Source organism: Bactrocera oleae, chromosome 2 (genome assembly GCF_042242935.1).
Source record: "Bactrocera oleae isolate idBacOlea1 chromosome 2, idBacOlea1, whole genome shotgun sequence".
Taxonomy (NCBI): Eukaryota; Metazoa; Arthropoda; class Insecta; order Diptera; family Tephritidae; genus Bactrocera; species Bactrocera oleae.
In genome coordinates this window covers 82,700,984-82,723,590 of record NC_091536.1, presented here as the reverse complement: position 1 = coordinate 82,723,590, position 22,607 = coordinate 82,700,984, and the positions used below count along the sequence as shown (strand labels likewise).

The 22,607-nt window shown below is 33.0% G+C and overlaps 1 non-coding gene across 3 annotated transcripts in view; it reads left to right on the top strand.

Moving 5' to 3' along the window:
* LOC106620178 (uncharacterized) overlaps positions 1-22,607 on the top strand; it is a 183,834-nt gene that overhangs the window by 72,760 nt on the left and 88,467 nt on the right. For all 3 annotated transcript variants that reach the window (XR_011394935.1, XR_011394934.1, XR_011394933.1), the window contains one exon: positions 14,322-14,400. This is a non-coding gene — a transcript (uncharacterized protein). The remainder of the gene's footprint in view (positions 1-14,321; positions 14,401-22,607) is intronic.

The following is a 22,607-nucleotide window of genomic DNA, read 5'->3' as shown; positions in this document are numbered from 1 at the left end:
TAGAAATATGTGGTGTGTGTGTGTGTGAGTGCCATGATTGCATGAAATATCATTTAACCCATCCATCGCTCATTTTAAACGACAGTCTGTCAGTCTGTTACACAACTATCCGTTTTAAGTTCATTTGCATAACGGGAGTGAAATGATAACATGCACCCAATACTGACAGCTGCACACACATACACGTACATTGTTAAAAACCACACACATGGCTATTTGCAGGTAAAAATTTAACAATATTTTCATTGAAGATGAACTGAAAATACAATAAAAGTAACAAAAACAACTATGTAGAACGTTGCAGAAATATCAAGTCAATGCTTAGAAATGCAGCCATTGGCCAATAAAAGGTTTCACAGCAGCGACAGGTGAAACAATCACCACATATATATATACATATATACATACATATATACACTTGTGTAAGCAAATTTTGAATGCTTGTCGATTGTATTTATATATCCTTTTGCTTACAAAATCTTTAAAATTTGAAACTACGCATTTGAAATTTACAGTTATATATAATTAAATTAAATTTTGCACAACAGTTTTGCATTGTATAATTCGTAGAAGAGCTAACAATCACATTGGAGATGATACTTGTTTGTTCTATCAATTAGATTTTGTAACAATTTAAGCACCTTGTTAGATTAAAAAATGTTTTTTTTTTTGCTTTTGAATTTTTGACATTTCTCTTAAACACAAAACTTCAAAAAGTTGCAAAATTCGGTAGCTTAACTAACTTCCGCAACCAAGTGTCATTTAAAAGCAACTTTGCAGCAGCTAAGTGCTGCTTCACTTACTCAAGGAAAGCTATTTTGCTACATGACCCTTTCTGTTGAGAGCTAAATGTAATACGAGACCGCATGGCCGGAGTTGTACTTTCCACATAGTAAGATTAGTCTAGTACAATTTACTATTAAAAATAGCTTGCAAGTCAAAATTGCTTTGAAGAAACATTTTATGTGATAAATAAATAAAAATAATGTACTTCTAAAGAATTTAAAAGATCGTTCATTATGAAATATTTTGCATTCCCTTGGTCACCAGGAGGAACTCCAAAATAAAATGTAAGAATGTGTATTCTAAAATTATCTCAAATCCAAAAACCGAAAAAAAGTATTACTATAGATGAGTATAGATATCATAAGTATAGGTAATTTTTAGTGAAAAAAAGTTACATTTGAAAGTGGTTTAAAAAATGGAAATTATTGTCAAAATCTTATTCCTTCGAATACCTGACAAATATATCCAAGAAGGTCCTGTGAAGTCACCTTCACCGTCGTTCTTCAGTAGTTTCAGTGAAATTTTTCTTACCGACTTTGAAAACTGCGTTTCGAGAAAAACGTGTTTACAGTTTTGAAAGTCGATTACACTAATTGTGAAAAATCTTACAAATACGTTAATTTTTTTAAACTATTTGACGGATAAACTTTAAATTTTCGGATAATATTCTTAAATATATACACTCGATATGGTTCACGAATAGTTTTGTGTAAAATCTTCGTATATCCATTCTAAATTTAGTAAAGATTCGATAAAATATGGATAACGTTCGCTTCACAAAATCACATTTCCCACTACTACTAATAACCATATTAGATTTATTCACAATACAATTTAACAGAAAGATATAAAAATCTCATATAATATAAAATTTGGAATTTTACTATTAACACATCAAATTGATATCATGAAAATTCCCACATAAATTCTATTAGGTCATAGGTAGATATATATTTATATTTTAATGCCCACTACCTTCTTTATAAAATGGCAACTAAGTAAGCACTCAGCAGACAGTCGCTAAACAGTTTCATCTCATAACTTCGGTTCAATTTTCATTTGCACAGCTCTTACTCGGCAGTTACAACTTTCACGGCGAAAATTTACAACACGAGTATTTAACAGTAAATGAGTACAATAACAGCTCAAACGGCAAAGAGGCGCAAAATAAAGTAGGCTGCGCATCAAATTTATAATCAATTTAGCAACGACAAACATAAAACGCGCCATGCCAGGCAATGTGGTTTGGAACCACTCGGCGTATGAGTAATAATATCGCAAGCTCTGTAAGCATGTGTGTGTATACACGCATACGCTTGAAGCTTTTGAGCATGTGGTTAATGAAACGCTAGCAAATTACTCGTAAATTATGCCAACAATTTTCTGTTCCTCTACTTATATACTAATAGCCATTGTCAATAGCTGTCAAGGTCTCCTCCCATGATGCGCTGTTTATAGTAACACGTGTGTGTAGTTGCAGTGCAAACCCAGTAGAAAATGTATTGATGATATTTGGTTGGGAAAATTTATTTGTGCTATTGAAAATTACTGAAAAGAATATTTTTTTTTTTTGAATAATTTTAGTTCGTATTCATTATTTTTGTGCATATATACTGATGTGAATAAATGAAATATTTAAATAAATTAAAAGTAAATTAACATATTTTCTCTTTAAAAAGTTCAGTTAAAATTTAAGTTTAGGAATATTTTTTTACTAATCAAATGTCAGTGCCAAATATTATAGCTTTCCTTAACGGCCATGTAGTAGAAAGCCCGTTGGATGACGCGGTTGTCAGAAACTTTCATAAATCGTATTAAGTCAAAATTTTATGATTTCTAAAGTTGGCTTATCTATAAAATTCTATTTCTGTGACTTTTAATAACTTAATAATTTTATCGAAATAAAATTAGCGACCGCTGAATTCGCAACACTTCAAGTCAGGTTCTTGTTTGTAAAACTTTTTTGTATGACAAAATATTTTCACGAAATTTTGCATGGATTTTTATCCAAAGCAACGGTACAATCTCAAAACATACAAGTATTGTTCCTATCAGACTATAGCGGCATATAGCTTTCCATGGCAGCTACTAACCGATCAAAATTGAGTTCTATTGGAAAAAACGTTTTTTATTTGTGAAGGGTATATTTTTATGACTTTTTCTGAGTCGGTACACCCATATCGTCGCCAGATCTTATTTAAGTGACGCGTCGAAAAGGACGTCTTGCAGCGCGCATGTGTTACACTAATTCTTATTGTGATGAAATATATGTGCGTCAAGCGAAAATGGCAAAACAAGAGGAAAGTGACTGATACCGTAAAAATTTAAACAAAAAGAAATAATAAAAAAATACTTAAATAAATATAAAGGAGCTTTCACCTCGCACCACACCTCAGTGGCGCATATGTGGTCCTTTTATGCGCTATTATATATTTCACACATACATACATGAAGTAAATAGCTGTAACGACGTGGCATGTGTTTGTTTGTGGCTGTCAAAAGCACGCACACATACAATTTTTTTAACGAAATGAGTAAGGATGTGGCAGGCGTGGTGCGCATTAACACTGTTTTGACAGCTTCAATTCCAGCTGCACCATTAAACACACACACACACGCACCCGCACACACTTGCCGCAGCCACATCACATTTTCACTTTATCTTATTTCATATTATTTTTGATGTAATTTTTCATATCATCTCTCACATGGTGACCCGCAAGATGCTCTCACACACACCACAAAAGGATGGCAAGCAACGCTAAAGATGGATGTTTATGAGTGTGTGTACGCCCACATGCTGTTTGCCACCACACATCACATCACATATGTGAACTTTTTAGCTGTCAGCCAGCGCATATGTCGCTGTGTTTGTATGTTGGTGTTATTAAATTTTTTTTTCTCGACTCAACGCACAACAACGACTCCTAAAATACCTTGACTGTTGTTTGTTGTAAGCATCTTTTAACCTGTCTGTACAGGAAACAGTGCAGGCTCATATGAAACATGTTCGCTGAATATTAAATGTGTGCGAAATACACATACATGAGTATAAATATTGCTTGTGTGTATTAACACATATGTGTGTATATGTATATGTGCATACTTATGAGCATGTGTATTTGTTGTAGTATGTGTTAAATTCAGATAAGATATGTGAATATGCTGGAATTATGTACACACGTGTGGCGCTTAACGGTTTCCTTGCAGCTGCCACGCATGTTAAAGTAATAATTTAACTACATATTTACTTGCAAAATCAAAGAGTTTTTATTTATATTGTAAGTAGACATGTATGATGATATCCCGATTAAAACTGTTTTTAACAATTCAAAGTAGTGGGCATCTGCGTTTTGAGAAAGTATCCGATATTTTATAAAAATCTTAATAATTATTATCTCCTTTTTTCTTTCTCATTTCTCGTTCTTTTTCTGGTTATTGAAAAATTATTTCTGCCAAGTTTTTAAAGGTTTTACTGCTACAGATACCTAAGGCTAGAGACATGTTGAAAAAATAGCATAATTATGAAACAAATCAGTAACAACACGTAGATAAAATTATTAGTAAAATAAATGATTTAATATTTTGAAACTCGTCCCACTGTAGCCACACACATTTGTCGGTAAAATTAAATAGTTTTTTAGTTTTCCCTCCATTAGAATTATAAATTATCAACAACTATTCATTATGCTTTTAAAGCTATAAAATCCTTCAAGCCTGTTTGATAAACTTAAATGCGAGTTTTTCGAAACAATATTTATTTAAGGGGTTATATCCGTTTGAGAATTCCAAAAATTCAATTTTTTGTTTTTCAAATGGGTTATTTCATTCAAAATTTACATTCACAAGTTTTTTTTTTTTTTTGTATACTTTGAGGCAAAATATTGGACTCGTATTTTTCATTTCGATACAATTTAAAATATTTTGGAGTTATGAATTTTCAAAATTTCAACGCTCGAAAAAAGTAACATATAGCTGCCATAAAAACTGACCGATCAAATTCAAGTTCTTGTAAGGAATATTTTGTATTTATGTAGGGTATTATAGCTTCGTTGCAACCAAAGTTAACGTTTTTTCTTTTTTTAACAAGTTTTTTACAAAAAATTAAATACATTATTTTTTTACATTGAATTCAGTGGAAACAGGCGAAAATATTTTTTAATACCATACTTTTCAGTCATAGAAAACCATAATTAGCGCCTTTAATTTTATAATTATTAGCAAAATGTATGTTTTTTTTTAATTTTTTAAAACTTTTTTTCCTAATTCTCCGTTTTAATGATTATTTCACTAAAATTGCCATAAAATTTATTTCGAAAATTTAAAACTCATTTATATAATTTTTTTTCTTTTTCGAATTTTTTAAACATTGCACAATCTACTAAAATTATTAAAAAAGAAACAGAAATTAAAATATGTATCATTAAATTCCTTAAGTACTTGTAGTTCAAAACAAATAATATATATTTATGAATTCGAAATACATTTTCAACACATGACTAAAATGATTGGAGTCAAAATCCATCTATTTAAATATTAATTTTTCATTAAGCGCAAAAACATGCCCACTTGCGTCTAAAACAAAAATGTATTGGACGTGCGGGGCAACTTACAATACGCAACTTAACAATCCATACGCACACATACACAGGCATAACGGTTATCGACCACACAACAAAAGTGTCCAACACAGGCTGACAGAGACAACAGCGCTTTGTTTTGCAGACCTTTGCTGCCGCATATGTGACATGTTGTTGTTGCATTTGTCATTTAATTCATTTAAAATTTAAACGAGCCGCTGACGCATCGCTGCTTTTACCAAATTAAAATTTGATGACAGGCAACGCTTTAAAATTCCAACAAGGGTAATATTATAATTCACACGCATACGCATACACATACAAATACTGTATATTACCCGCGCATACATGCATATATGCAAGCACGTGTCGATTAATGAATGCGTCATACAAATTCATATATGTCTATATACATATTCATGGTACATTTGAATATGCGCATTGCTACACATGCGTCAAATATATATATATATATATATATATATGTTTAATAACACACACATCGGCAACTGCTATGCGGCTGTCATTAACAATTCATCTGTCATCGGAGAGCCACGCCAACAGCGCCGTTGTCACCGCTGCCGTCGCATACACCGTCGCCGTTACCGTTTTTACCCGCCAACCTGTCCAAATAAATAATTAACAGCATAAAAATGAGCATTCGTTAACTTTTGAGCTTCCTGCCACATTCTGCGCGTCCTTCCCTCTTCATGCCATACAAGCCGGTGAGCCGGTCAATAATTCATAGTTGAGCATTAGTACTTTTCATGTTTTTATTATGTGCATATGCAAGTGTGTATGTATTGCATTTTCACAAAAATACATAAAAAAATTTATATTAATAGCCATGTGTGCGGTATTTATGTGTGTGTACAGTTATTTAAGCCATTGATATGCTGCTGCGTGTCTATATTTTTTTACTGACAAGCTATACGCCTAATAATAGGCTAATAATATATGACAGCTTAAGTAGAGTGTATTATAGTTGTTGTGTCTTCACAAGACCCGTTAGAATAGGTTAAGTTTTTGCAATTTCGTTGCAGTTATTTAATGAATTTATAGACTGAAGAGTGCACCAAAATATTTATTGACTGTTAGAAATGGGAGCAAGTGGGCTCTGTACTTTCACGAGCTGTAAAAAAGTTTCAGTAAAAGCATATAAAAGCAAGCTTAAATCTATTTTTTTTAGCGCTAAACAAAATCTTTGCCTAACATTTGGACTTAGAGATGGGAGCTGGTACGCACTGGAAAATATATTCCTTTCAAAATTTTTTAGACATTTAATATGCACACTTAGTTTGACAGCCTAAAAAAGGTGATTTTTGGAATTTAAAAAACACTACTTTATGAATTATTTTAAAGTTTAAAGTACAATATAAATCCTTAATGCATATTTTAAAAATGTACAGTAATATTTTGGAAGAAAAAAGTGAAATAATTTTTCGAGTTATACGCGATCTCTGACGGCACTAAAACTGAATCCAACACCGCTGCAGTGATTCCGCCTTCTTCGTGAATGTAAGCTAAAAACATTCTCTGGAAGAAAATATTGTCCGTATATTTGGTCGAAACAAAAATAAAAAATTGAAAAAAATGGCGGGTTTAATTTCCCAATAGGTATTTAAAGAATTTTAAGAACTAATGCTAAACGTTTGAAATGTTGTTGGCCGTTTATTCAACAAAAACTGCTAACAGTATATAAAAAAAATTATTATGTAAGAACATAGAATAAATTGAAACTGTTGCCTAAAGTTAGGCGCCAAAAGTTATAGTACTCCCCGTCCTTCTAAAATATTTTAGAAAAACGCATACACTTTCTTAGAAAGTACAATAAAATTAAAATGTATATTGCCTACTTTAGGCGCATTATTAAAAATCTGAATTTCGATTGTCATTTGAACTTATTTAAAACATCTATTGATTTTCTAGCAAAAAAAAAGCTTAGAAAATGTTTGTTTCAACCCGGCACAAACATTTTCTGAGCTTTTGTTTTGTTATAAAATCAATAGATGTTTTAAATAATTTCAATATGCCATTACTTATACACCAAATCTTTAAACGTAAATGGCCAACGATTTGCATCCAACGATTGAATTCGAATTAAGTTTACTTTGTAAGCAAAAAAAATATTTTATAAAGATCTGTAACTTGACTTTGATCTGTCTGTTTATATGGCAGCTATATGTTATAGTGGTAGTGGCGTTGACTTGAAAAATAATCTGTATCGAATTTCGTGAAGATTTATTGTCAAATAAGAAAGTTTACTACAAGCACTTGATTGTAATCGATGTGTGTATGACGTGTGCAAATTTTTATAACAATATCCTAAAAACTGAGAGGCTAATTCGCGTTTATACAGACAGACGCTAAGCTATAGCTAAATAAACTCAGCTCGTTAGCTGATTATTTGTATATATACTTTACAGGATCTCCGACTTTTCCGTTCAGGTCTCATGCACTTGGTACCAAATTGAGCGTATAATAATCGAAAATTTCTCTAAACAACAAAATTTTTAATTATTCCTCCAAATGCAACTATTCTATTAATATATTCAAATTGATAATAATTACTAATTTCATTTTTCTTTAAAACAGTTATGAAAATACTTGCTTTAAGTCAATATAAAGCATAAATTCCCATACGAAATCTTTAAAAACACTTCAAGTATAAGTGTTTGCAACTGTTCAGCTAATCCTACTAATAAAATAAATCTGTAGAAATAAGCTGAAAGCATTATAAAATCTATAAAAACCATCAGTCGCTTTTCCTCAACCAAATGTGGGACCGAGGCATTGAAGGAAAATCGGCAAAAAATATACTAACAATGTTTAAAATCAAGGCACATTTCCAAACACTTGCACTCAAACGCACACTTTTACATATTTAAACACACACATACTTATATGGAAGCTTGTGTTTGGCATTATTACTTTCGAATTTATACAATTTCGCCCAACATTTATTGAACACACCAAACTGCTGGCAAATTTCGATCCCAAAAAAAAAAAAAATAAGCAAAAAACACAACAATAACGAAAAGCCTCTAATACCGACATTATCTACTTTAAATGTTGCTTCAATTTTGTGCTGCTTTTTCGCCGCAAACGTTCGCCTCTATACTTAACCACACCTACAACAACCCAACGCCTGCTCTCCTTTATCGGGGTGGAATATGTAAAAAGCCATTCAATATCCTGTGCTCTTTGCCAATCGCAGTGGCAAAGGAAAAACAATTAACAAGCCGACAGACAGCTACACTGCTTTCTACTTCAATGCACACACACACACACACATTTGATTGCGCTCACGCATATGGATTAAATGGAAATTGAATAGTTAGAGCATGTGGCACTTTACACTGAAAACCGTAGCTCGTAGGACACACATACATATATTAAAAACACTTACATGTGTGTGTGTGTGTGTATATATGTCTCTAACTATACGTGAATGTGTGGTCATTACCCTATACAGGCGTCGACTCTCTGAAAATGCCAACAATAACACAATTCATAGCACTTCAGTGTGTGTGTGTGTGTGTAAATTTCCACACCTAAATCCTAAATCCATACCTTGTAACAAGGCAAATGCTGGCTAACATTGAGCGCCACATCCCGTACACGAACCGACATTTGCATGTGTATATGTGTGTGCGGTTTAAAATTTTTAGTGGCACGTTTGTATGGCATTCATCTAACGACGAATATGTGCATGCTGTCGGTTATAATGGCTTCGTGCGGGCCTGTTAACCCACAGACACATGCGCATACACTCGCACCTATGTAGTATACTCACAGCCGCATAGAGGCTCATAGTAAAACTGGAATATTTAAATCAAAATCAAATTGGGTGAAATGAGTAATATGTACGTGCAACACCGCACAACAGCGCACTGACATACAAGCACACATCAATATGGTACATACTGAGACTGAGTTGTAAAGGAAAAGAAATTAAAACGCATAAAATCTAAGTGCATGCATATAAAACGAATCCATTCATCAAATATGAACGTGCCTGGAGCGGGTAAGCCATCAGTTTGCGTGTTCTGTCCACACACACAATTTTAGATCAAATATTTGGTGTATGAAACCGAAGAAGTCCTCGTATTTGCTTTTTAATTTCTAAGCGAACGTCAGGCAGCGCTGCCACTCGAATATTCTATTAATGCATTGATGGGCATGTAACGGCATTATTGCGCATGTGTGTGTGCATGAATTTCGAATTCAACTTTTGAATAAGCATTATATAAAACAGGTGTATCACCATCTCTTCTTGCCTCACCACGGCTCAACACTTTTTTCAACTTAAAGTTACAGCCACTTGTCGCCGTCCTGTTGATATTTTTGTTTACATTTATTTTCCATAACTTTAATAATAATTGCAAGTACTCGCCCACATACATATATATATGTATGTGGCATATATTACATGGCATACTCTTGCGAGCGCAAAACACTCAACGATAAATAAATAAAGGCTAGCAAAATTGAGCGAAATATAAAAAAGTTATTTAATTTCCGCCACAGAGCGCTTCCGCCAAAATATTGCGGCTAAAATCCAAACCAAAAAACGCTCGCTCTCACCGAAAAACCGGAAAGCGGCCGAAAAAAAATGTATTTCATAAACTTATCACGTTTTACATAAACATATATACATATATATATAGAAATATACATATATATATATGTATGCACATTCATTTTTGGGGGTGTGTGTGTGTGTTTATATGTTGGTTACATGCATGCATTATACAAGTATGTATATGTTTATAAGTTTACCCCATAAGTGATAAGCTTAATTTTTATAACCAAAACAAGTTTCAAAAAAAATTAGTTGAGCGCCTAAATATATGCTATAGGCGCTCAACTGCCTAAATATATGCTATATATTCACATTTAAAATATTTATTCGGAACCGATTTTGGGAGAACCAACTTGAGTTCCTATTTTGTATATATATTTATAGCTTGCAGATTAAGAAAGAAGATATTGAGCTTTTTTTTGATTGCTAAGCTATTTATCCAATATGGAAATATTATCTCTACTATAGACATACTTTTAGGACTTGAAAAAAACTTTAACTGCGGTTTTCGTGAATCCTTATGTATGAAAGTGCTTATGCTGAATGGCTGTTTGTGTTAAAAAAAAAAAAAAAAACGAAACAAGAATCCCTAAAGAGGTTATAACCACTTGCAAGTTAGAAAAAGCGCATTTTTCGCAAATTTATTTAAGAGGCAATTTATCTAATACACAATAAAAATAATGTAAATTTAGAGAATTTAATTTACCTTAGTAATCGGCGATTAGTTTAAAAATAATTAGGATTTATTGTTTCCCGCAGCTGATTTCCACAAAGATCGCGGAATAAATTGTCTGATAGTGAGTATGATTTTTCAGCTGAAAATTATGCCAAACCCAAAAGCCAAAAAAATCTATTATTACTATGGATGAATACAGGTAATATAGAAGGACTAGTCCAAATTATGATTTTTAAATTCTGTTTTCAGAAAACTTTGAGTGACTTTAATATTTAAATTATTTTCAAAAATATAATTCCTTCAGTCATTACCTAACAAATATAGGTATCTTAGAAATTTCAAGATGATCAGTCCAGCCGTTGCGGAGAATTTTACATCACTGACACTGCAAACATCGTTTCGAAAAATTAAACTAATATTTTAAAATTTTGGTAGCTAACTATTGTATATTAAGTTAAAAAACTCTAACATAAACACGCTTATCTCGGAAACTATTTGCCAGATCAACTTCAAATTTTAGAAAAATATTCTCAAATATATGTACATACAATATATATGCACAAAAAAAATAAAAAAAAATCCCTTTATAAACTTTAAGACAATCCGTGAGTAGAAAATAGTATCTATAATATCCATAGTAAAAAATCATTTTGTAAATAGTTTAGTGTTTTAAAGAGGCTTTGGTCTAATTCTCTTTTCTCGAATTCTGTTTTATTTTTCCTCAAATTACAAAATGAGCTAGCTATATAGGCACGCACCCATTTGTAGGTAATATTATCCGAAAAATGAGCAGCTTCTTAGTAAGAAAAAGACCAAAATTTTAGTTGATTCTGAAAAACTAAGGGAGTAGTGTGTATATATACAGCCGAACAGGCGGACACTGGCGGACACCGGCTAAATACACTCAGCTTGTCACTCTGATCAAGCATATATATAATTTTTAGGGCATTCGACGTTTTCTTTTGTATGTTACAAACTTCGTGGCAAACTTAATATACCCTGCACAGGGTATAAAAAGTTACATTTCTTAACAAAAGCATGTCCAAATAAAGGTATTTTTCTAAAGAATATGTGTTATGCGGAAAATTTTTTTCAGATAAGTGTAACAATAATTATATTTCAATTTGAAAATATAATAATATTTGTCTACAAAACTAGTTTAATATCCTTTTTTCTTCACTGGGTGTAAGTAAGTTTATTCGAGCTATATATTTACATATGTATAAAAGGCCGCCACCGCTACAACTCATACATTAATAATCATAAAATTTCATGAAGAATTTCCTTCCTTCCGGCGACAATGGAGCGCTGTTTTTGAAGCGGCGCTTAACGCGCAAAACTTTATCCGTGGAGAGTTTGAGTGAAAAAGCCTATGCATGCACACATACATACACACATGTAAGAGTTTTATTGTATGCATAAATAACTAATGGAAGCATGTGTTTGATTATATATTGTACATGTGTACATACCACACATTATTTACTTATATGCCCAACACGCCAACGCTTAGCGGCGAAATTATGGAATTTACAATAAAGCTGGCAATTTTCCGAGTCGTACAGCCGCTCGCAATGCACACACACATATATTACTCACATTAATGAAATAGATCTATTTTCCTTTATAGTAATACACTACATTTTACTACAGCGACGCGTTATGGACAGCGAGGGGATAGTTTCCTATACGATTTACCGTTTTGCAGCAAGTTGAGTACAGGTGTATGCAGGAGACATAAAAACAATAAATGTGCGATGAATAACTTTAATGTGTCTGGAGTGGATGGCTGTGCAAGGGGCTAACAGCAGGCGGACATATGCACACAAACACTCACACGCGCGATTGTATGCCGGCAGTATGCGCTTACTCTAGCAGCTGACTCTATCCGCCATCGAGCACATGCACGCCGGCCAATGTCACCTTCTGTGCTTTCTACAAACTCCATCGCTGCCAGCCGAAAGCTGCAGGCTATACGACATAGTCACCCATTCATGAGTATTAATACATCGAAAATTTCGGTGTTTTTATTAAGAAAAAATGTGGCGCTTAAAAAAGTACAGCTTAAAACTCGTTGCGAACGCATATATAGTAAGCCTCATGGCTGTGCGGGTCTACCTGTGTCTGGCTCATAAAGCCTCTACTCCACGTCTGCCTGCGAGCTTACGTGATAGTCCTTTCAATTGCATTGTGTATTCATATGCATAAGAAGCATATATGAGGCAATGAATGCATTGTGTTTGCCTGTCTGGTCACACAAATATAATATTATATTTCCAGCTGCATCCGTCTACCGGTCTGTATATACCACAATTTTTCCTGCATCCTACCTATATTTGCGGATTGTTCAGTTTTTACAGCCGCAATTTATCGTTGTTTTCTGCTTTTGTGTATGCACCAAATATTTATGGACGTTGCAAACGTATATTTAAAGATTTACAGTTCATTGTAACTTTCATTTCTGGGACTAAGTGGCTTTGACGTGAGTACTCGGAATTAAAGCAATAAATAAATTTTAACAAAATGTTTGGTAAAAAATTATATTTAAATGTCAGAGCTCAAATCTTATAATCTATTTTATTCAATAAACATCAAAGTTGAGTTGGACATTACATGTAATAATTCCTGTGAATTGCTTAGCAATCGCTCTCATGATATTTTCATTAAATAATCATAACATCCCACAAGAAGAAGAGCGTAATATAAAATTAAAAGCTATACAGTAAAATATGTAGTATGAATCCACATAACATATACTAAAAGTTTATAAACTAATATTGAATTGAGATGTTTTATTTTAGACATATGACCAAACATTGCCTACCTTTAGGCTCGTAGATTCCTGATTTAGCGCAGTCACGCACCATTAAACTATTCAATTGTTTAAGTTAAGCATGAAGTAGTAATAGTAAGTTATTACGAAATATATTTTACCTAAAGCATTACTAAATTTTAATTTATTTATTTATTCGACCTTTTTTTAAGAAACCATAACTTCTTGAATTACTACATGTAGTAAACAAACTAACGTTCGAAAAGTCATTTTTAATTTTTTTTTTTTTTTGTTGTATATCTGCTACAACGTGTAAATATTCACTTTTTTAGACAATATTAGTATAATTTCAGCAAAATAAAGGAGAATTTCGGGAAAACTAGAATATTTTCGTTGAAATTCGGAGTAATTTCGAAAACATTCAGAAACTTAGCTACCTCAGGAAATATAAAGGAGAACTTAAAAAAAATATTATATATCTGGATTTTTCAAAGAAGGTTCAAAGAACTTCGGAGTGTTTTCCAAAACATTCAGATACTAAAAATTTTATATATTTTTGGAAATTTTCAGCTAAAGTCGTTAAGTTTTCGGAAAAATTCGGAGAATTTCCAGATAAATGTGATGTATTTTCAGAGAAATTTGGTGAAGTTTCGGAGTAAAAGGGAAAATTTTTGAAAAGTTTAGAAATAAATTCTGATAAACTCAAAAACTTCGAAAAATTACAAAATAATAGTACAAATTATCATTGAATAAGTATTATAAACAACAAATTTTAAGCTTTGGGCTGAAATATAAAAGTATTTTTAGGATTATAGATATTCTTTTTTTATGGAAGTATGAAACGCTTTCATTAAATTTAATTAATGTTGCAATTTTATTAAAGTTATCTAAAATAATTTTCTTCATTTTCTTCCATTCCAGATTAAAAACGTGGCTGCAATTTTGCAACTGAAATAAAATTATACAACAGTTAAGCACTCAACTTTAACGGCGCTGACTGGTGAGTACACTTCTCCTAAGATTTTTAGCATTTCAAAAGGAAATGTCTGCTTTCAACAATGCAACTCACTTTATTGCCTATAAAATATTCAGTTGCAAGTGCCGCAAGCTATCTTAATACATATGTAAATATATATATTTTTTCTACACCGCCCAGACAGACAAAGTATGAGTGCACATTAAAATGCATTACACAAGTACTAGCGCACAATAAAAAAAGCGAGCAAGTGACTTTGCTTGCATAATTTCAGCAATTGTTTGTGTTACTTCATGCGGCTGCTGCTGCGACAGCGTTGGCAGTTTGCCGTATTACATAACACATTACATAACAAAGAAATGCATACAATCGCCTATTTGTATGTGTGTAATTATGCTTTTATGCTTAACAATGTATGTACAACTGTTTGCCTGCATCCGAGCCAGCGTGCAGTGCATTTGAGTATTTGCATTCGTGCTAATGAAATTACCATTTCGCGGCATTTGTCGCCCACAATGCGCGCACAATTATCAGCGTCAACAAAAGTCATTCATTGCTCTTCCAACACTTGCAATATGTGTGTGTGCGTGTGTGTGTGGGTGTGCTGCAAACCACACAGTTACATTACACTTGTTCTCCGCCATCGCGACACTCATCAGTGTACGCGCACTTTTCATAAACACTGTAACTGCTCAGTGGCCTCATCCTAGACTCGCTGCTGCCTCCACGACACGCTGTAGCTGTTTTTAAACGTGTTAATGAAATAGACTCCATCAGCTTCGGTGCACTGTCAAGTGCTTACATAGAAATTAAGTGACACTTGTCGCTGCGCGCTCAACGTTTTTACTCCCTCAACACTTTGGAGGCGTTCTCATTAGCGCAGAATTATGGAGTAGCAGTTATATTGGTTATAGAGGGCGGAAAAATATGCTACTCAGACTAATTTGGTTAATTATAAAAGGGTTCGCCACGTGAAAGAATGCGAAAATATGCTTAAAGTAAATGGTTTGATAACTGAAAAGAATGTTAAGGAAGAATAATGTTTTTAAACTGGTTTAATATGGTTCATAAATCCTTCGATCCTTCTCTATACTATTATTTCTTTGACATATCTCATGCTAGTTGTAATACTAGGAAGTGTAAGCAGTTAGTCTAAGTAATTGTTTAATGTTTTCATCTTTAGTTTGGCTAAATAGAATTAACGAAATATAATATATTTTAAGACTCAATAAACCAACAATAATCATATGATACAATAAAATTCGAATGAATAGTATTTTGATTAGACTTTTGTAAAAGCATAACGGTACTAGTTTTCTATTGAAATTCGTTAGGATCAACATAATTTCCGCTCTTTGGAAACATATATCCAAAACATATATTTTGAAAGTTATTTTAGAAGTATAGATAAATATTTAGGACATAAGCTTAAAAAAATGTCAAGCCGAAAGTTTAATAGCTTAAGCACCAACAACACTTTAAGTTTAAATAAGGTTGTTATTGTCATCATGAATCATTGAAAATCATTCTAAAAATCGATTACCAAGTCTAATGAATCAAGCTTTCTAGCAAAATAAGCACGGTCTTAGCAAAATAAGCACGGTCTGACTTAAATGACGAATTATCTTCAAAAGAGAAAAGGGAAATATTTGGTTTTTTTGATTTTTAAAAACTTACGACTAAGTGAATTATAATTGTTGACGGAAAACCAAATTAATGAGTAAAATTTCTCCACAAAAGATAGGATTGTAACACAATTGCGCATGCGTCAGAAGACCCGCAGGGTTCAACCGCAAGTGCTGTTAATTTCTTTGAACAACCGTTATAGTTTGTTCGATTCGCTTCTTTCCAACGGTTGGCGAGTAGAAAATAGCTATTGCACAATCCTTAGAGAGCCTTTCGATGTATATTGTATAAAATTAGTTGCTCCTAAAAACTGAGAACGGCCGGTTATAAAAGAGAGTTCTTCATTCATGAGTCCACAATAATAATAAACTTTTTTTTATAGATTTCTGTGATTTTAAAATATATAGCAACTGAAAGAGCAAAAATAAAACAATTTGTAAGCTTCACAAATATATAATTTATTTATCTATTACCACGTTTCTGTCTATCAGTAGCTGCTTAAGTTGAATTTCCTCAGAGTCTCTTATGTATAAAGCAAAGCGAGCACTACAGTACTAAGCTACCTTCCGATTAAGAGTCTAAAATGTATGGAAACTCTTACCTATCAAGACTCACTTCAAATAAAGAAGATCTTTTGTCTTTTTCCAAACACTAAAAATATTACAATACTAGTAGAAAAATTATATGAAACATTAAGAAAAGAAAAAAGTTCGCTTATAGTAAATTCATAGAATTGAAATAAATATGTACCAACGAGTATATGTGCATTTCCGTATCATTTATGCAAAGAGCACAAATTGCAACTAACTTTTCTACGCGCTCAATACTCTGCATTACATATGCCAAAATTTCTCGTAAAATTTTAGAAAACTCATAACAATAAAATTGAAGCTACTAAAAGAGAGTCGAAAAGAAAGTTTCGTTTAGCTAACAGCTATTATCGTATGAAGATAGTTATGAGTTGCCAACTCCTAAGCACACACAGAGGTAAACAAACATACAGAAGTGCCAAGTCAACCAAAAAGTACAACTGTACTTATCTGTATACATACATATATGTGTGTGTATAAAGATATTGTGCCATCTTAAAATATCTTACGTTTGATATGGACAAATGCAAACATGTCTTACGCCACTGAAGTGCTGCAAGCGTAGCATACTTTCAAGCGCACTACCTTCGTATGCATGTAACAAGGCAAGACGCAGCAAACAATTGACACATACATACTTAAATGGTTGTCAAAATACACACACATACAACTATGAATATTTCTTTGTATGAAAAGCGGTTTGCTACGTGTGTCAACTAAGAGAAACGACGACAGCGGCGACAGCAGCAAATACGCTTAACACAAGCGCTTTGTCCTAACACAATATGTAAGGAAGAATGTGCACAGCATTGTATGCTTATATAAACAAATTTCCCTAATGTTTTTTGTCAAAGTACAAGTTTACACACATAAATGTATATTAAATATTTACATACATGCGCATGCTTGTGTGTGTGTGTGTGTGTGTACCGCACCTTATGTGCCTTGGTATTTATCATGCACTTAAACACATTTATCAGCAACTTTAGCAGCAGAGCCATTTTGGCTGAACGAGAATTTGCTCAATCCACAAAACGCCGCTGGACTTCAAACGCTTCGGCGCAGGTGTATGTGTGTGTGTGTGCTAGTAAATATACATGTACACGCACAACAAAAAACTTGTGGAAACAGGAAGCGCACATTTATTTTTATGCTCACATTATTTATCTACTCAACTTCACGTGCATATGTGTGCACTTACGAAACTTCATTTATATTCTTTGCTTTTCAGTTGATTCTCGCTGGTTTTTTGTGCGCCTTTATGCGTACACTTAACTTGAAAAGTAAGCTGGAAACTTCATAACTGCCATACTGTGATGTTGACAATGACGGGCTGGCACGACATCGACATTTATGAGAACGTCAGTGGCTGTGTGCGTAAGGCCCGGCACGGCAGTTGGAAGGCTTTTAGCCCCGAATTTTTTTACGTTTGTACCGAATGAACTTTCAACGGCATTTAGCTATGCGCTTAAATAAATTTTGTGTGAAATTTTTTTTGTTTCATTTTTGTGCTTAAAATAGAAATACGAGTAAATCTCGCCTGCCTAAGGCGGTTCTGCTGAGATATATTTATATGTATGTACATAAGTGTGGAGATATGTTATGTATGCCGCGTAATTTTTTGTCCATAATTTTTCGAAGATTTAAACAATTAAGTGCTTTTATGGAAATTTTCTAAGCTTTCTTGCTATCCCGCTACGTATATTTTTTCTCCATATCAAATTGTTGCATCAAAGTGGCGCGAGTGGGCTGTGAGGTGTGAAAAATGAATTTAACGTGCTGAGTTTGCTCTCAGCTTGCTTTCCTGAAACAGAATTGCGGCTGTAATATAGACTACGAAATTTGAATATTTAAAATATTAGTTTCACCATAGAGAACATTATTATTTTTTTTTTATTTCTTCCATTATAATACTACATAATTTTGTCCTCTAAACATGTTCATCTAAGTTAAGCATTTTCGGCGATTATTAACAGTTTTCAAAAGTTTTCGATATAAATTTTTTTTTAATTTTTCTATGTTTCTGAATAAACGAAATATATTTGAAAAAATTCGGAGTAATTCGGATGTTTTCAGAGATATTATTAATTTATTTATTCAAGCGTACATTTCACGCCTGTTCTGTTTTTGGAATGATTCCGAATTTTCGGAGTAATTTTATTTTTGCACCACTAGATATAAATAATACTGTGCACTTATTTTTTTTATTGATTTTTTTATTGACGAAACAACAACACTTATGACACAATAACCACTCAACTGCTACTCAACAGCCACTCTAATAGCCAAAAGCAACATCCAATCTACAAATCAAGAATTCCGGTGTATCGAGCTCTTCGCCAGCACTTCAAAGAGTAACGTTAAGAAACTTTTTATTTTTTAAGTGACTTGATGCTCCTAACTGACCACCTTTCATGTGTGAGTTGCACACACACTCCTAAAGTCACTCACCCACACATATGTATGCACACTTCTCGAGGCGGTCAAATGTCAGCACACTTCACACACTTTGTTTTTGCTAGTTTTATTTATGTTTCTTTTCTTTGTGCGTTGTTTATTTACGCATAAGTTTATTTGCTTTTTATTATATGTGAACATATATCTATTCACAACAACAATTGCATGTATTTATCCAACGTAACAAAGTCAAGTGTCCCTATTTGTTACTATTAAGAATGTATGTGACTATGTGCAACGATATCTTTTTCAATGACCAACTTTCACTTTGTCGCTTGCTCGTTTATTTTCTATTTTTGTTTTTGCTTTTTTTTATTTCACATTACTTGCAGTTAACCCCTTTTTTGCTGTTGCTCAGCAGGCTTTTTTTTCACTTCTAGTGACATAATTCAGATTTGCAGATAATAAAAATCCTTATTGTTGTCACATTATTGTGACATACTGTACTTAGAAAGGGACAACTGAGTACAAGCAACAAAAAGTACATATGAATGTTTGTTGTGTGTATGTGTATAAAGCATGTAGCAAGTTGTTGATAAAATAATAAATCTACATACAATATGTTGGTGAATATTGGTCAGCATGTGTGTGTATTGTCACATCTACATATACATGAATGTATGTGTGTGTTTGTGTATGAAAGTAAATAATTTGTGCTGGCCTCAGCATATGCTAGTATAATACTCATAAGAAAACACATCTCTGCCAGCATTGTGGCAAATGAGAGCGTCGTTGGTAGCATTGCGGTCGCTTTGGTAATGCCCCTCTAATGGCGTCGGTGCGTTGTGTTGAAATCAGTTTTGATTTATTATGCAACAGTTACCCTGTATTTGTACAGCTTTATTTATTTTATTTCCTTTTAATTGTCCGCACACTCGAAAATGTGTCAAGGCAGCAGCTGTTGATGCTTTTGTGGTGAAATTATATTTTCTCGCTTTTATTTCATTTACTTACTGCATCATTTTTGCGGAAAATAATTAAATATTTTATTGTAGGAGAGATTTCGTTAAAGCTTTTGATATTATCAACTCAACTTTACTATTGCCGAACCATGAAATTTGTGTTCTCAGAAAGTATCTAACCGATAGTTGGGTATTGTTTTCTTAAAAATAGTTAGTAATCGAGCATTGGTTTTATGGTATCATACCTAAGAGAGGCTACCTTTACATTTATTGGAGAAGATGGATAATAAACCTCTGTCAGTGCTGTGAGGGGAAAAAAAATTATTTTTGATTGATAGCTTAAAATAATTGTTGCTTATAAGTATTTTTATATACGTAATAATCATATGACCATATGATCATATGATTATACGGAGCATAGAAACAGGAATTTTAAGCTTAAAGCCAAAACTTAAAGAACTTTTAATTTATTTTCTACTATAAAGGGGAAAATCCTGTGTACATAGAATTCTGTGTTCTAATTTACTGAAATTTTTCGATCTCTTAAAAATTGGTTCTGCAAGACCTTTCCTTAAACAGGTTAATTTGTTATCTGCTAGATCAATGATTTCTGCTTATTATCTTTCTCATCACTTGTTCACCAAAAGTAATTTTATAGTTACCAATATCATTATTATTTCATCAACCAAACATACAACAGACAACTATAAGAATATCTGTGGCTTAAAATCTTGAAAAATATGTTGTTTCTAATATATTATTTGCATTACCTCCAAGGTTTAAGAGATACAATTAGTGTCCTTGTTTAACCAGCCAGAGCAATAGAACACTCTATCGGAAGACCACTGGCTGCTAGGATCCATTATTATTCAGAGCATTAATTGTATTCAACCTTGGACACAACTGATCGATCCCTGCTGAATATGTCCCAATAGCTTTTAAAATAAAGTCTCCATATTTCTAGCACACCACGAATGTTATATATCCTTCTGTTTTTGACTATTTCAGAAAGAAATCACAGCCAAATCTAACTTATAACTGTTATTTATCGATTTATTTTCAAACATGAAGGTGGTACCGAATTTCGACTCGTTAGTATCTTATGTCTAGTATCGCTAAATTGTCTTCTTCATTTTGAATAGATCAGCATCCACTCATTCACTCCATATCGACACTGCCAAAATCAAGACGACATCCACATACGTATAGAATAAATCAATATTGCTACCGGAAGCTAACGGCAGCTTACTTCGTCCATCTACTAAACACTCTCCATCTTTATAGGCATTACTATAATTTAGATATATGAATATGTTTTCACGAGGTCTATGTAATAGCTTACAAGAGCTTATGAGCTACAGAGGAGTATAGTTACACCGAAAGCATTCCGATATCAGCATATCTATATGGTCCATATTCATCTTTAATAAACAGAGTACAATTTATATGTTTTCGGAGTAATTCGGAATGTTTTCGGAGAAGCTTGATTGTCATTATTTAATGTATAACGAACATGATACGTAACCAAAACATATCAATTTTAAAACTTCGGAGTATTTTGACATTTCGGAATGGTTCCGAATTACCGGAATAAGTCAATTTTTTAAATATTTTGCTCTTTAGCAAATAAGTTACATTTATATGCAATATTCTCTTTATCTTAACAAATTATTTCAAATATTTTATTATATATAACATAAAATAAATATTTGCATAAATCTTAAATAATCTCCACTATTAATTAAGTGCTTGTACTTCCAACTTACCCACTTTCATTCCACGCGGCTTTGACCTCATTTCGTTCTCCAAATGCCCGCGTATGATTTGCAATCACACCCATACATATGTATGTATTTATATAAATATTTTATTTCGCCTGCAAAACAATTGTGTCATTGGGAATGTAGCGGCAATTGTTTGCGTTCTCGCTTTGAAGCTAAATTAAACGCCTCAAACTATGCTCTGAAATGTAAACAATTTTCATTGCGCTTTGATTGCAAAAGCGGCGGCGAACGCAAACATTTTCGTATTGTGCGACAAGTAAACAAACAGCAGTGACTATAATTACACAGTATGCTTATACAGCAACAAAAGCAACAATGCTGCGTTTATAGTAAGATTGGTGAGAGTCTCTTTCGATTGAAACCCTATATGCCTGTTTGCAGAGTGTGCTTGCATTTACTTTTACTTACAAATACACACTTTATTTTACTAACTTGTATGTGTGAGTGTGTATGTGTATATGTGCACCGCTATATTTGACTTCCGAACACAATACAAGCGATCAAATTTACTTTCTATAACAACAACAAGTTCGGTGCTTAGCATTGAAAACTTTTTCTTTGCTTTCCTTGGTTGCTGTTGAAGTGTAAATATTAACAAGCTTAACATAGCTTGCCAGCAAGTTCAGCGTCTTGCGAGCTGGCATTAGCTGCCGCTGTCGCTGCTACTGCCGCTGTCGCTTACTTATGTCATCGGGTATTGCGTGTCAAATGGGTGTCAATATCAAATCGGTATCTTGCATTGAAATTGAAATCTGATTTTATGAATATTGCTTGCGTGTGCATGAGCATTCAATAATGGTCTTTCATTTGCCATACTACTGCACTGCCGCCATATTTGGTTATAGCGTGTGGGTGGGTGTGTGTGTGTGTGA